At 25.2% G+C, this 14973-nt stretch overlaps 1 protein-coding gene across 2 annotated transcripts in view; it reads left to right on the forward strand.

The window, feature by feature from the left end:
- Positions 1 to 5210: 5210 nt before the first annotated feature.
- LOC111420099 (V-type ATPase subunit a family protein Vha100-2) overlaps positions 5211 to 14973 on the forward strand; it is a 38961-nt gene continuing 29198 nt past the window's right edge. For both annotated transcript variants that reach the window (XM_023053007.2, XM_023053011.2), the window contains exon 1: positions 5211 to 5361. The gene's annotated coding sequence lies outside the window, so the exon portion shown is untranslated. The remainder of the gene's footprint in view (positions 5362 to 14973) is intronic.

The raw sequence follows: 14973 nt of genomic DNA on the forward strand, positions 1-14973 counted from the left end.
TAAATTTTTGTATTTTTCTCAATATTGACGCATCTGAGAGCAAAAATACAAGAGAGCAATATTGTTAACAACAAAATTTGCTACAACTTTTATTATAAAAGCTTTTTGATAAAATGCTCCGAATCCGAAATATTACCATTAGCTAATTGTAAAACAAAAAAATTCGTCAAATTTTCATATTTTCGTATTTTTCTTAATATTGACGCATTTGGGAGCAAAAATGAAAGAGAGCAGTTCTGTTAAGAATAAAATTTGCTATAACTTTCGTTCCAAAAGTTTTTTTGTTATAACTTCTGTTTCCCGAGTGTTACCATTAACAATTAGAAAAAGCAACAAACTCATCCAATTTTCATTGTTTAATCCGCGCAATGCCATCCGGCGGTGGGCGTGTGTACTTGGCTACCTCCACTTAAATTATTGAGATTTGAGAGAAGAATAAAGTTTTCAAGAGATCATTATCGTGCGAAGCGGTCGTAACTAAAATGCGTTACCATTTTTTATTATCGAAAATTATAATAAAAGTATTGTGATTACGAGTAAGAAATTTTTTCATTCCATTTCTACAAAATATTTTATTTTCTTTGAAATTTTTGAAGCACCCCTTCTCTTTTGTTTTTCGTCACCTTTTATTTTTACCTGCGTGAACATTCATATTTTCGTATTTTTTTCTGTATTGATGCATCTAAGAGCAAATATACAAGAGAGCAATATTGTTAACAATAAGATTAGCTACAGCTTTTGTTATAAAAGTTTTTTGATAACACGCTCCGATTCCCAAATGTTACCATTAACTAATAGTAAAACAAGAAAATTCATCAATTTTTGAAATTCTCGTATATTTCTCAATATTGACGTATCTGAGAGCAAATATACAAGAGAGCAATATTGTTAAGAACTAAATTTGCTACAACTTTTATTCTAAAAGTTTTTTGATAACATGCTCCAATACCCAAATGTTACCATCGGCTAACAGTAAAACAAGAAAATTCATCAAATTTTCAAATTTTCGTATTTTTCTCAATATTGACGCATCTGAGAGCAAATATACAAGAGGGCAATATTGTTAAGAACTAAATTTGCTACAACTTTTATTCTAAAAGTTTTTTGATAACATGCTCCAATACCCAAATGTTACCATCAGCTAACAGTAAAACAAGAAAATTCATCAAATTTTCAAATTTTCGTATTTTTCTCGATATTGACGTACCTAAGAGCAAATATACAAGAGAGCAATATTGTTACTAACAAAATTTGCTACAACTTTTGTTGTAAAAGTTTTTTGATAACATGCTCCGATTCCTAAATGTTATTAGCTAATAGTAAAACAAGAAAATTCATAAATTTTTTAAATTTTCGTATTTTATTCAATATTGACGCATCTGAGAGCAAAAGTGCAAGAGAGCAATATTGTTAACAATAAAATTTGCTACAACTTTTGTTCTAAAAGTTTTTTGATAACATACTCCGATTCCCAAATGTTACCATTAGCTAATAATAAAACAAGAAAATTCATCAATTTTTAAAATTTTCGTATTTTTCTCAATATTGACGCACCTGAGAGCAAAAATACAAGATAGCAATATTGTTAAGAACAAAATTTGCTACAACTTTTGTTATAAAAGTTTTTTGATAACATGCACCGATTCTCAAATGTTACCATTAATAACATGAAAGAGCAACAAATTCCTAAAATTTTCATATTTTCATATCTAACTCGATATTGACGTATCTAAGAGCAAAAGTGCAAGAGAGCTATATTGTTAACAATAAAATTTGCAACAATTTTTGTTCTAAAAGATTTCTTATAGCATGCTCCAATTCTCAAGTGTTACCTTTAATAGCTTGAAAGAGTGACAAATTTTTATATTTTCGTATATATCTCGATATTGACGTATCTAAGAACAAAAGTGCAAAAGAGCAATATTGTTAACAATAAAATTTGCTACAACTTTTGTTCTAAAAGTTCTTTTATAACATTCTCTGATTCCCGAATGTTACCTTTAATGACATGAAAAAGCAACAAATTCATAAAATTTTCGTATCTATATCAATATTGACGTATCTAAGAGCAAAAGTGCAAGAGAGCAATACTGGTAAGAATAAAATTTGCAACAACTTTTGTTCTAAAAGTTTTTTTATAACATTCTCCGATTTCCGAATGTTACCATTAGCTAATAGTAAAACAAGGAATGTTCGTACAAAAAAGAAAAATTGCCGAACTAAAAGCAAGGTGCCGGTTAATAATGATTAATAAACGGTTAATAAAATAATAATTAAATTCTATTAATAAAATCAAAAATATAACTTTAATGTGAAAGCGGTTGCAATGAATGCAAACCGTGCAATTAATAAAGAAAATTATAAAGAATGAGCGAAAGAATGTAAATAAAGGTAAATAAAATAAAGCGTACAGACAAGAATGCGGCGAAAATTGCGGAAATTGAGGGCACACGATGCAGACGATACGACGACTAGCGGAAGATTGAAATCTTGCCGATTAAGAGTGATAACGATGGACAAGAAGTGAGACAAAATGCGTCACACGTGCGCTTCAATTTCAAAAACAAAAATATTGACATTTACGATAAGATTGGAAATACAATAAAATAAATTTGAATTTAACTAATTTCATTTTCTATTCCGGTAGGAACAACGAAATTCATCAAATTTTTGTATTTTTCTCAATATTGACCCATCTGAGAGCAAATATACAAGAGAGCAATATTGTTAAGAATTAAATTAGCTACAACTTTTGTTATAAAGGTATTTTGATAACATGCTCCGATTCCGAAATGATACCATTAGCTTATAGTAAAACAAGAAAATTCATCAATTTTTAAAATTTTCGGATTTTTCTCAATATTGACGCATCTGAGAGCAAAAGTGAAAGAGAGCAATATTGTTAAGAACGAAATTTGCTACAACTTTTGTTCTAAAAGTTTTTTGATTACATGCTCTTATTCCCAAATATTACCATTAGCTAAGTAAAACAAGAAAATTCATCAATTTTTTAATTTTTCGTATTTTTCTCAATATTGACGCATCTGAGAACAAAAATAAAAGAGAGCAATATTGTTAAGAATAAAATTTGCTATAACTTTCATTTCAAAAGTTTTTTTGTAATATCTTCTGTTTCCCGAGTGTTACCATTAACAGCTGGAACACGCAACAAATTCATCTAATTTTCATATTTTCGTATTTTTCTCGATATTGATGCATCTGAGAGCAAAAATAAAAGAGAGCAATATTGTTAAGAACAGAATTTACTACAACTATTGTTTCAAAACTTTTATGTAATATGCTCCGTTTCCCGAATGTTACAATTATGCAATAATAGGTAAATGGGTTTTCATCCAGATTGGTTTATTGTATGTGTTTTTAAAAATAAATGTTTAAACTCTAATATATTTGATAAATTTATTAACTCTACCAGTTTCGACATAGACCATCGTCAGGAGTCTATAAGGTTTTAAACGTTCAGAATAAATGCAATAAACTCATCCAATTTTCATATTTAGATATATTTCTCGATATTGACTCATCTGAAAGCAAAAATAAAACAGAGCTATATTGTTAAGAATAAAATTTGCTACAACTTTCGTTCGACAAGTTTTTTTGTAACAAGATCCATTTCCCGAGTGTTACCATTAACAACTAAAAAAAGAACAAATTAATCCATTTTTCATATTTTCGTATTTTTCTTGATATTGACGCAAATAAAAGCAAAAATGCAAGAGAGCAATATTGTTAAGAACAAAATTGGCTACAACTTTTGTTCTAAAAGTTTTTTGATAACATGCTCCGACTCCCAAATGTTACCATTAGCTAATAGTAAAACAAGAAAATTCATCAAATTTTTAAATTTTCGTATTATTCTCAATATTGACGCATCTGAGAGCAAATATACAAGAGAACAATATTGTTAAGAACAACATTTGCTACAACTTTTGTTATAAATTTTTTTTGATAACATGCTCCGATTCCCAAATGTTACCATTGGCTAATAGTAAAACAAGAAAATTCATAAAATTTTTAAATTTTCGTATTTTTCTCAATATTGACGCATCTGAGAGCAAATATACAAGAGAGCAATATTGTTAAGAACAAAATTTGCTACAACTTTTGTTAAAAAAGTTTTTTGATAACATCCTCCGATTCCCAAATGTTACCATTAGCTAATAATAAAACAAGAAAATTCATCAAATTTTTAAATTTTCGTACTTTTCTCAATATTGACGTATCTGAGAGCAAATATACAAGAGAGCAATATTGTTAAGAACAAAATTTGCTACAACTTTTGTTCTAAAAGTTTTTTGATAACATGCTCCGATTCCCAAATGTTACCATTAGCTAAGTAAAACAAGAAAATTCATCAAATTTTTAAATTTTCGTATTTTTCTCAATATTGACGCATCCGAGAGCAAATATATCAAATTAATAACAAAATTTGCTACAACTTTTGTTATAAAAGTTTTTTAATAACAAGCTCCGATTCCCAAATATTACCATTAGTTAATAGTAAAACAAAAAATGCATCAATTTTTTAAATTTTCGTATTTTTCTCAATATTGACGCATCTGAGAGCAAAAATACAAGAGAGCAATATTGTTAAGAATAAAATTTGCAACAACTTTTGTTAAAAAAGTCTTTTGATAAATTACTCCGATTCCTAAATGTTACCATTAGCTAATCGTAAGACAACGTTTCATATTTTTCTCGGTATTTTGAAATTTCAGTAATATGATCCCATAATTTTTGTATGATATCATAAACTAGAATCTTCAAGCTTTAATTTAACACACATATCTATCATTATTCATAAAAATACAGCAGATATGATTTTTTGAAAATTTCACATTTTTAAAAAACAGCTCTCTGCAATCCAAATTTATCTTTTTCTGTTGATTCTTCAGAGATGTCGCTAGTTTATTTTTCAACTCCCATTACGAATATAAATCTGTATTAACAATCTTATTTCACACTTTCATTATATATAAAAAAATAAAAATTAAATTAAATTTAAATCAAAATTAAATTTAATAGACATTGATAGCCTAATTTAATCCAACCAATCACTTTTTTAATCTTAATTGATCGAAATAGCACATTTTTTAACCATTTTAACAAGCACCACGTTATTTTAAACGAATCCCCACCACCCATTTCTCAATAAACCAAGCCTCAATAGGTTTTAAACTACACTCTATACATACTAACACGAAAATTACCCACAACATGCAGTAGTCTCACTCAATTCAAGTTTAAACTCAGAACCCGATCATCGTCATAGTCATTCGTGGTAAAAGTCACGTGTTTTCACTTTATTAAGTTCGTTTTGTTCCAACTAAATAAGTTATTTGGGTAAGTTCACCAATTAAATCGTTAACATTAACTTTAATTCCTTTTCTAATGAATTGTTTATAATCTACGTCGTTTTGAGGAGCAATACGAGGACGTTTATCGCTTTAAAATTCCTAACACGATAAGAATTTGACGCGTTTAGGTCTTCTTGATCTTGAAACTCTCAAAGTTGAAGAGAATTAATTTAAAAAACGCGATTAATAAATTTTTATACCTCTTCTCGATACCGATTGATTCGAAACGATCGATTTCAACCTTGACACAGTAAAATTGAAGAATTCCGGTCAATGTCTTTTTGTTGTAAAGGCCATAAAGAGAATTGTTTTTAATTCGACCAGAGGAAATAATTGTTAAGTTGTGTTGACCTTGTTTACGTTTTTGATGCGTATTAAATTCGTATTGATTACTTTTTTCGTGTTAAAGAAATTTGCTGTGTTGAATTAAATTCGAGTCGGTGGGAATTAGGGGAAGTTGTGGCAATTCGGGGCGTTTTGGAAAAAAAGTTTTTGTATAAAAGTTGTAGCAAATTTAGTTCTTAACAAAATCGCTCTCTTACACTTTTCCTCTCAGATGCGTAGAAATCGAGAAAAATGCGAAATTCAATTAGATGAAATCGTCGTTTTGGATCTTGTGGGTATAGGACGAATCAGAAAATCGGGGCGTTTTAGAAAAAAAGTTTTGGTATAAAAGTTGTAGCAAATTTAATTCTTAACAATATCACTCTTTTACACTTTTACTCTCAGATGCATAGAAATCGAGAAAAAATCGAAATTCAATTAGATAAAATCGTGATTTTGGATCTTGTTGGTAGAGGATGAATCAGAAATTCGGAACGTGTCAGAAAAAAAGATTTAATACAAAAGTTGTAGCAAATTTAATTCTTAACAATATCACTCTTTTACACTTTTACTCCCAGATGCATAGAAATCGAGAAAAATTCGTAATTCAATTAGATGAAATCGTCGTTTTGGATCTTGTGGGTATAGGACGAATCAGAAATTCGGAACGTGTCAGAAAAAAAGTTTTAATATAAAAGTTGTAGCAAATTTAATTCTTAACAAAATCACTCTTTTACACTTTTACTCCCAGATGAATAGAAATCGAGAAAAATTCGTAATTCAATTAGATGAAATCGTCGTTTTGGATCTTGTGGGTATAGGACGAATCAGAAATTCGGAACGTGTCAGAAAAAAAGTTTTAATATAAAAGTTGTACCAAATTTAATTCTTAACAATATCACTCTTTTACACTTTTACTCCCAGATGCATAGAAATCGAAATTCAATTAGATGAAATCGTGATTTTGGTAGAGGATGAATCAGAAATTCGGAACGTGTCAGAAAAAAAGTTTTAGTATAATAGTTGTAGCTAATTTAATTCTTAACAAAATTGCTCTTTTACACTTTTACTCCCAGAAGCATAGAAATCGAGAAAAATTCGAAATTCAATTAGATCAAAAATCGTGATTTTGGATCTTGTTGGTAGAGGATGAATCAGAAATTCGGAACGTGTCAGAAAAAAAGTTTTAGTATAAAAGTTGTAGCAAATTTAATTCTTAACAAAATCGCTCTTTTACACTTTTACTCCCAGAAGCATAGAAATCGAGAAAAAAGCGAAATTCAATTAGATGAAATTGTGATTTTGGATCTTGTGGGTATAGCACGAATCAGAAATTCGGAACGTGTCAGAAAAAAAGTTTTAGTATAAAAGTTGTAGCAAATTTAATTCTTAACAAAATCACTCTTTTACACTTTTACTCCCAGAAGCATAGAAATCGAGAAAAAAGCGAAATTCAATTAGATGAAATTGTGATTTTGGATCTTGTGGGTATAGCACGAATCAGAAATTCGGAACGTGTCAGAAAAAAAGTTTTAGTATAAAAGTTGTAGCAAATTTAATTCTTAACAAAATCGCTCTTTTACACTTTTACTCCCAGAATCATAGAAATCGAGAAAAATTCGAAATTCAATTAGATGAAATCGTGATTTTGGATCTTGTTGGTAGAGGACAAATCAGAAAATCTGAACGTGTCAGAAAAAAAGTTTTAATATAAAAGTTGTAGCAAATTTAATTCTTAACAATATCACTCTTTTACACTTCTCCACCCAGAAGCATAGAAATCGAGAAAAAATCGAAATTCAATTAGATGAAATTGTGATTTTGGATCTTGTGGGTATAGCACGAATCAGAAATTCGGAACGTGTCAGAAAAAAAGTTTTAGTATAAAAGTTGTAGCAAATTTAATTCTTAACAAAATCACTCTTTTACACTTTTACTCTCAGATGCATAGAAATCGAGAAAATTCGAAATTCAATTAGATGAAATCGTGATTTTGGCTGTTGTTTGTAGAGGATGAATCAGAAAATCGGAACGTGTCAGAAAAAAGTTTTAGTGTAAAAGTTGTAGAAAATTTAATTATTAACAATATCACTCTTTTACACTTTTACTCTCAGATGCATAGAAATCGAGAAAATTCGAAATTCAATTAGATGAAATCGTGATTTTGGATCATTTTGGTAGAGGATGAATCAGAAAATCGGAACGTGTTAGAAAAAAAGTTGTAGCAAATTTAATTTTTAACAATATCACTCTTTTACACTTTTTCTCCCAGAAACATACAAATCGAGAAAAATTTCAATTAGATGAAATCGTGATTTTGGATCATTTTGGTAGAGGAGGAACAGAAAATCGGAACGTTTTAGAAAAAAAGTTTTGTATAAAAGTTGTAGCAAATTTGATTCTTAACAATATCACTCTTTTACACTTTTACTCTCAGATGCGTAGAAATCGAGAAAAATTCGAAATTCAATTAGATGAGATCGTGGTTTTGCATCTTGTGGGTATAGAACGAATCAGAAAATCGGAACATGTCAGAAAAAAAGTTTTAGTATAAAAGTTGTTGCAAATTTAATTCTTAACAATATCACTCTTTTACACTTTTACTCTCAGATGCGTAGAAATCGAGAAAAATTCGAAATTCAATTAGATGAAATCGTGATTTTACATCTTGTGGGTATAGGACGAATCAGAAAATCGGAACATGTCAGAAAAAAAGTTTTAGTATAAAAGTTGTTGCAAATTTAATTCTTAACAATATCACTCTTTTACACTTTTACTCTCAGATGCGTAGAAATCGAAAAAAATTCGAAATTCATTTAGATGAAATCGTGGTTTTGTATCTTGTGGGTATAGGACGAATCAGAAATTCGGAACGCGTCAGAAAAAAAGTTTTAGTATAAAAGTATTAGCAAATTTAATTCTTAACAAAATCACTCTTTTACACTTTTCCTCTCAGATGCGTAGAAATCGAGAAAAATTCGAGAATCTACGAAATGCTGAGATACACGATTTTCATTACAAAAATTCATTATAAGTCATAAACTAAAGCTGAGGGATAAAAATGTTATACGTGAATATTGTTCATAATAGAGTAAGAAACTATAATTTATAACCAGATCTACCATAGCTATTGGCACAGTTTAGGTATGAAGCCGAACACTTTTTCTTTTATAACCCCAAAAATTTTCATTCTCTTATTCGTAATACTTGAATATACTTCAACAAATCGTAAAAACGTAATGGGCTGTAATAGATATATTTAAAACCATTAATATTAATAATAAAACCGTAATATTAATAGACTTGATAGTACGTAAAATTTCAATTCGCGAAGAGAAACACAATTTATATGCAAATTTCAGAAATACAGAATTTATTTTTATTTTGAGTATAACTTCTTAGTTGCAATATAATTATCATCCTCATCGGAGGATAATATATATATACATATATATTATATATATGTATATATATATATATATGTACAAAAAATTAAATGCAGGACGATTTTTTGAAGTTTTTATATCATTATTTGATATTTTTCCTTCTGGATTTTTTTTCTTCAAAAGTATATCATCAAACCCTATATCATTTTGATTACATCTTAAAGTAGACTCTTTCATCTTCAATTTGAGATATATTACGTATCTTTATTCAAAACACCAAAATCAGAATGATTTTTTGAAAATATTGATTATCAGTTTGTGTATAAATTTGACAATTCTTCGGTTAATAATATTTATCACGAAATTTTTATTATCCTACGTCATGATTTTTATATCTTATCACAAACTGCAATCTTTTAGCTTCAATTTAAGATATAAATCGTTTCTTAACTATTAAAAGTTCAGTAGCTATGATTTTTTTAAAATTTCTTTTTTATTCATAAATTTAACAATTTCTTCTTTAATAATTTTTTCCTGGAAATTTCAATAATATTATCTTATAGTTTTTATATCATATCATAAACTAGAATCTTTAAGGTTCAATTTAACATATTTATCACATCATGATATATAAAAATACAGCAGATATGATTTATTGAAAATTTCGTATTATTTTATAATCATAAATTTGACATCTTTAACAATTTTTTCCTCAAAATTTCAATAGTATTATCTAACACTTTTTATATCATATCATAAACTAGAATCTTTAAGCTACAATTTAACATACATATCACATCATTATTCATAAAAATACAGTTGATATGAATTTTTGGAAAATTTCTCATTTATTTATAAATTTGACAATTTCTTCTTTAATAATTTTTTCCTGGAAATTTCATTAACATTATCTTACAGTTTCTATATCATACCGTAAACTAGAATCTTCAAGCTTCAATTTAACATATATTTCATATCATTATATATAAAAATACAGTGGATATGATTTTTTGAAAATTTCGTTTATTCTTGATTAATAAATTAGACAATTTTACAATCTTTAATAATTTTTTCTGGAAATTTTAATAATATTATGTTATAGTTTTTATATCATATCAAAAACTAGAATCATTAAGCCTCAATCTGACATACATATCATACGATTATTTACAAAAATATAGTCGATATGATTTTTTAGAAATTTCGCTTTATTTTTAATTTGTAAATTTGACAATTTCTTCTTTAATGATTTTTTTCTGGAAATTTCAATTATATTATCTAATAATTTTTATATGATATCATAAACTAGAATCTTTAAGCTACAATTTAGTATACATATCATATCATTATTCGTAAAAATACAGTAGATATGATTTTTTGGAAATTTCGTTTATTCTTGAATAATAAATTAGACAATTTTACAATCTTTAATAATTTTTTTCTGGAAATTTCAATAACATTACCTTGTAATTTTTATATGATATCATAAACTAGAATCTTTAAGCTACAATTTAACATACAAATTATATCATAATTCTAAAAAATGCAGATGATATGATTTTTTGAAAATTTCGTATAATTTTTGATTCATAAATTTGAGTTTCCCGTTTAATAATTTTTTTTTCAAAATTTTAATAATATCATCTTATAATTTTTATATCATATCATAAACTACAATCTTTAAGCTTCAATTTAACATACAAATCATATCATAATTCCTAAAAATGCAGATGATATGATTTTTTAAAAATTTCGTATAATTTCTGATTCATAAATTTGACAGTTTCCTCTTTAATAATTTTTTTTTCAAAGTTTTAATAATATCATCTTATAATTTTTATATCATATCATAAACTAGAATCTTTAAGCTTCAATTTAACATACAAATCATATCATAATTCCTAAAAATACAGATGATATGATTTTTTGAAAATTTCGTATAATTTTTGATTCATAAATTTGAGTTTCCCATTTAATAATTTTTTTTTTAAATTTTAATAATATCATCTTATAATTTTTATATCATATCATAAACTACAATCTTTAAGCTTCAATTTAACATACAAATCATATCATGATTCTTAAAAATGCAGATGATATAGTTTTTTGAAAATGTCGTAGTCTTTTTGACAATTTCTTCTTAAACTATTTATTCCTCAAAATTTCATTAATATCATCTTATAATTTTTATATCATATCATAAACTAGAATCTTTAAGCTTCAATTTAACATACAAATCATATCATAATTCTAAAAAATGCAAATGATATGATTTTTTGAAAATTTCGTATAATTTTTGATTCATAAATTTGACAGTTTCCTCTTTAATAATTTTTTTTTCAAAATTTTAATAATATCATCTTATAATTTTTATATCATATCATAAACTAGAATCTTTAAACTTCAATTTAACATACAAATCATATCACAATTCTTAAAAATGCAGATGATATGATTTTTTGAAGATTTCCTATAATTTTTGATTCATAAATTTGACAGTTTCCTCTTTAATAATTTTTTTTTCAAAATTTTAATAATATCATCTTATAATTTTTATATCATATCATAAACTAGAATGTTTAAGCCACAATTTAACATATGTATTACATCGTGATTCTTAAAAATAGAGATGATATGGTTTTTTGAAAATTTCATATAATTTTTGATTCATAAATTTGACAGTTTCCTCTTTAATAATTTTTTTTTCAAAATTTTAATATCATCTTATAACTTTTATATCATATCATAAACTAGAATCTTTAAGCTTCAATTTAACATACAAATCATATCATAATTCTTAAAAATGCAGATGATATAGTTTTTTGAAAATGTCGTAATCTTTTTGACAATTTCTTCTTAAACTATTTATTGTTCAAAATTTCATTAATATCATCTTATAATTTTTATATCATATCATAAACTGGAATCTTTAAACTTCAATTTAACATACAAATCATATCATAATTCTTAAAAATGCAGATGATATAGTTTTTTGAAAATGTCGTAATCTTTTTGACAATTTCTTCTTAAACTATTTATTGTTCAAAATTTCATTAATATCATCTTATAATTTTTATATCATATCATAAACTGGAATCTTTAAACTTCAATTTAACATACAAATCATATCATAATTCTAAAAAATGCAAATGATATGATTTTTTGAAAATTTCGTATAATTTTTGATTCATAAATTTGAGTTTCCCCTTTAATAATTTTTTTTTCAAAATTTTAATAATATCATCTTATAATTTTTATATCATATCATAAACTACAATCTTTAAGCTTCAATTTAACATACAAATCATATCATAATTCTTAAAAATGCAGATGATATAGTTTTTTGAAAATGTCGTAATCTTTTTGACAATTTCTTCTTAAACTATTTATTCCTCAAAATTTCATTAATATCATCTTATAATTTTTATATCATATCATAAACTAGAATCTTTAAACTTCAATTTAACATACAAATCATATCATAATTCTAAAAAATGCAAATGATATGATTTTTTGAAAATTTCCTATAATTTTTGATTCATAAATTTGACAGTTTCCTCTTTAATAATTTTTATTTCAAAATTTCATTAATATCATCTTATAATTTTTATATCATATCATAAACTAGAATCTTTAAACTTCAATTTAACATACAAATCATATCATAATTCTAAAAAATGCAAATGATATGATTTTTTGAAAATTTCCTATAATTTTTGATTCATAAATTTGACAGTTTCCTCTTTAATAATTTTTATTTCAAAATTTTGATAATATAATCTTATAATTTTTATATTATATCATAAACTAGAATCTTTAAACTTCAATTTAACATACAAATCATATCACAATTCTTAAAAATGCAGATGATATGATTTTTTGAAGATTTCATATAATTTTTGATTCATAAATTTGACAGTTTCCTCTTTAATAATTTTTTTTTTCAAAATTTTAATAATATCATCTTATAACTTTTATATCATATCATAAACTACAATCTTTAAACTTTAATTTAACATACAAATCATATCATAATTCTAAAAAATGCAGATGATATGATTTTTTGAAAATTTCGTATAATTTTTGATTCATAAATTTGACAGTTTCCTCTTTAATAATTTTTATTTCAAAATTTTGATAATATCATCTTATAATTTTTATATCATATCATAAACTAGAATCTTTAAACTTCAATTTAACATACAAATCATATCACAATGCTTAAAAATGCAGATGATATGATTTTTTGAAGATTTCCTATAATTTTTGATTCATAAATTTGACAGTTTCCTCTTTAATAATTTTTTTTTCAAAATTTTAATAATATCATCTTATAATTTTTATATCATATCATAAACTAGAATGTTTAAGCCACAATTTAACATATGTATTACATCGTGATTCTTAAAAATAGAGATGATATGGTTTTTTGAAAATTTCATATAATTTTTGATTCATAAATTTGACAGTTTCCTCTTTAATAATTTTTTTTTCAAAATTTTAATAATATCATCTTATAACTTTTATATCATATCATAAACTGGAATCTTTAAGCTTCAATTTAACATACAAATCATATCATAATTCTTAAAAAAGCAGATGATATAGTTTTTTGAAAATGTCGTAATCTTTTTGACAATTTCTTCTTAAACTATTTATTCCTCAAAATTTCATTAATATCATCTTATAATTTTTATATCATATCATAAACTAGAATCTTTAAACTTCAATTTAACATACAAATCATATCATAATTCTAAAAAATGCAAATGATATGATTTTTTGAAAATTTCGTATAATTTTTGATTCATAAATTTGACAGTTTCCTCTTTAATAATTTTTTTTTCAAAATTTTAATAATATCATCTTATAATTTTTATATCATATCATAAACTAGAATCTTTAAGCTTCAATTTAACATACAAATCATATCGTAATTCTAAACAATGCAGATGATATGATTTTTTGAAAATTTCGTATAATTTTTGATTCATAAATTTGACAGTTTCCTCTTTAATAATTTTTTTTTCAAAATTTTAATAATATCTTATAATTTTTATATCATATCATAAACTACAGTCTTTAAGCCACAATTTAACATATGTATTATATCATGATTCTTAAGAATGCAGATGATATGATTTTTTGAAAATTTCTCTTTTATTCATAAATTTGACAATTTCTTCTTTAACAATTTTTTCCTGAAAATTTCAATAATATCATATTACAATTTTCATATCATATCATAAACTAGAATGTTCAAACTTTAATTTACCACATATTTCATATCATTATACATAAAAATACAGTAGATATGATTTTATGAAGATAATTATTTTTCATTTTTATTTTTTTTCCTTAAATTTTTTCTTTCTCCTCTGTAAACAAAAAATAAAATTAAAACCACTCCATTAATGCAACAACACCTTCAATAATCTTAACGATCTCATTGATAAGATAACTTCGGCATCCATTAACATTTTTATTTAACCACATTAATTACACGAAATTCTCAAAACCCATCAAAATCCAACAAAAATAAAAAGACCCTATTTTATAATCAAAGTGTTACGCATTGTTGGTTTTCAAGGTTGATATTTCTTTATTAACCAACATTTTTGTTGTGTAACTTTCATGTTATTACGGTCATAACATTATTTTTTTTCCTTTCCCAACAAAAACTTTTTTATTAAACCTTTTCGATTAAAATTAAACGTATTATTTTAAAAAAAACCTCAAACTCAAATACGATAATCCAATTTAATCTCATATCTGTAATAAATACCTCGTTAGATTCGATAAATGGCACAATTTATTGTCATCGTGTTATCTAGATAACGAATTATTTACATTTCTACAACTTTATCATTATCGCTCTGTACAAGTGC

The sequence above is a fragment of the Onthophagus taurus genome, chromosome 10 (genome assembly GCF_036711975.1).
Source record: "Onthophagus taurus isolate NC chromosome 10, IU_Otau_3.0, whole genome shotgun sequence".
Lineage (NCBI taxonomy): Eukaryota > Metazoa > Arthropoda > Insecta > Coleoptera > Scarabaeidae > Onthophagus > Onthophagus taurus.